Genomic DNA, 2,875 nt, shown 5'->3' with positions numbered 1-2,875 from the left:
CATACACAAAACCCAATAACATGCATACAAAAAACCTTTATCAACGAACAAGCTAACCTGAAAAGTAGATTCCAAATGAAAGGGAGGGAAATCGAGGAGGGAACGACGTAAAACGTAGCCCAAAAACAATCAAAGAAGCCGCCCAAGAACACGCAAGAGACTGCATCAAAATGCACCTAAAACAATTTTTAATTGGTTCAAATCAAAGATATTTCATCACAGGACAATGTAATCGGATTGAAACTAAATTTAAATGGTCCAAAAGAGAGAAAACGCACCTGGAAAAGCAATGCCGCTGAGAGAGTTCGCGGGGAATTATTTACGTTGGGGCTTTTGTGGACGGACGTCTATGGGGAGACGTTAAAAGCCAATTCTGCACTAGTGTTTTTGTCTCGTTTCAGAACTGAGACAAAAACCTATCCCTTTTTGCGTCGTTTGTATATATACCTTGTTTCGTCAACCGCTATCGTTTCCCTTTATTACACTTTTCTATTTTTATTTTCGCAAGTGGAATTATCAACCAAAATTACCAAGTGGATTAACAACTACATATTTGTAGGCAAAATATATAATGCAATTTTCGTGCATAATGAGCACGTATATTTGTAGGACAAATTTCCATTTGGATATGTTACAAATTTCATTTTGTCCATTTTTTGTATTTTATTTATAATAAAAAATAAATGCATCGCTTTGTTAAATGGACTTGTGTGTAATTAATTTTTTATGTTTATCTATAGATATTTATCATGTGAATCTCAATTTTTTTTTAGTTATTTTCCTTACTCAATGTTTTCTTTTATTCACATATTTATACTTAACTTTTATAATAATCAATTTCTCCACTCAAACTTAAAGAAATAAAAAAGAAAATCGTCTCCTAAAGAGTTGCATGCCACAACAAACAATTATAAGTAAAAAATACATAAAATTAATTAAACATCAACGACTAATAGATAAAACAAGACCAATAGTTGAACAATTTATTATTTTATTAAACATTAGAAATTACATATAACATGTAAAGCTTGCATTCAACAAGTTCACTATGAATACATAGTTTATATTTCTTTATAGATATAGTTCTTGAAAAGCTGCATATGTTCCACTTGAAAGTGTAGAACCAGAATAACAGAGCCATCACCATCTGGACTTTGGGTAATCACTGCCCTCTCTTGTCTAACCACACCTGCCAGACCTACATACACAGGCTTTCCCCAACCAAAATCTGCTTCATGCATTGGCATACTCAGCCAACTTGTAATACGTAAGTTAGGATTCCCAAAAAACAATACATCCTTGCCTTCATTTGCTCCATAGTACAAAGTTCTCGTTTTATGCACATGGTCCTGACTTCAAAATCACATCTATCTGTTAAAAAAAAAATTATTTATACAATTTCGTTTCATATGTTTTTGAATCCCTTTTAATTTTATTTATTTATTTATTTTCATGGCATTTTATTTTCAATTTTTTCACGTCAAAGTAAGAAGAAAATTCTGTCAAACTATAAAAGAAGTGTGAAAAGAAAGAGATATAAAACTGATCCTACATACCTGTTCGCATATAAACTCATGTGTAATAATTTCAATAGATTCCCTTATTTTCTGAGCAACATGAGCCAAAGGACTTGATAAGATTTCTCCAACGTGTGATGATGCGGATACTATGGACAAAGCATTACCAATGTAATTCCTAGGAAGAGGTGGAATGAGTCTATTGCGAATATCACCACTGAACCGAAGCAGAGTTGGTTGATTCTCATCTAATCCACGAGCCTTAGATGCACATTTCCACACATGAGCAGCAATAGCCTCAAATCTGGTATAACGTCTTAACCCTTTCGTTGATTTATCAGTATTCGCCTTATTCTTCAACTTCCCCACTTCTTCTGCTGTCAACTTCAACGTAGTGGCATCTACCCTCTTGTTTCTCTCAACAGTGTTGTCACTTCTTCCTAATATGAGAAGCATAGGCTTGAACTCTTGGTGATCAAAGGGTGAGGTTGATGGAGGATCAGTGAATTTTAGCACAGTTCGATCCAGAAAGGGCATTTCATGGGGCTCTAATGTGTCTCCACGAGCCAACTTTGCCCATGAATTGATGAAATGAATGGCAGAAATACCATCAAACAAAAGATGAGATACAGCAACTCCAATGGAAAACGCTTCATCACTAATGAAGCTTGTTACTTGCACTAGTAACAAGGGAAGTTCCTCAATGAAGGTTTTTGTGTAGTTGACTGTTGGAACCAAGTCATTGGCGGATTCACCCAAAAAGTCACCATAATAGTTCACTGTTTTTGTGGATTCTGCTTCAATCAACACCGCTCCTTTTGCATTACAATCCAATTCCCATTTGCTACCTTCTTCTAACCTTCTCAATCTACCAGCAACTGGATAGTAATGCGACAAAATCTTGCTAAGAGAGTTTCTCATCTGGTCAACTAATGCGTCATGAATGGAAAACGTAGATGGTCTGTGTATGGCACAGACGCGCCACTTGATCGATATCAGAGAGCCATTGAATTACCTCCTGGAGTTGGTTGATTCGGAACTACTGTGTAAGAAGCTTTGATGGTTACCATTTTTGTGAAATGTTTCTATTACAACACTCACAAATGAAAATGAACATATAAAATCTTCTTATTTAAATGTGGCACTGGATGCCCTCTGTAGTTGGTTAATTTATATTTCATTTTTATTGCATTTAAATAATTAACAATAAATCCTTATAAATTATATCTTTACATTTACATAATTAAATAAAATAAAAAAAACCACCATTTGTTTCAAATATATTATTTACATTAAATTAAACTAATTATTCTTCATAAAATTATTACAACAAAAATTTATTTTTCTATTTTTTACGT

At 33.8% G+C, this 2,875-nt stretch overlaps 1 pseudogene; it reads right to left on the bottom strand.

The window, feature by feature from the left end:
* Positions 1 to 1,061: 1,061 nt before the first annotated feature.
* Positions 1,062 to 2,587, bottom strand: LOC148200658 (spermidine hydroxycinnamoyl transferase-like; annotated as a pseudogene).
* Between the last annotated feature and the right edge of the window lie 288 nt (positions 2,588 to 2,875).

This window comes from Vigna umbellata, chromosome 4, assembly GCF_029865625.1.
Source record: "Vigna umbellata cultivar VRB3 chromosome 4, Vumbellata_1.0, whole genome shotgun sequence".
NCBI classification, from domain to species: Eukaryota; Viridiplantae; Streptophyta; class Magnoliopsida; order Fabales; family Fabaceae; genus Vigna; species Vigna umbellata.
Note: the sequence above shows the minus strand (reverse complement) of the source record. Positions and strands in the feature narration are given on the sequence as shown.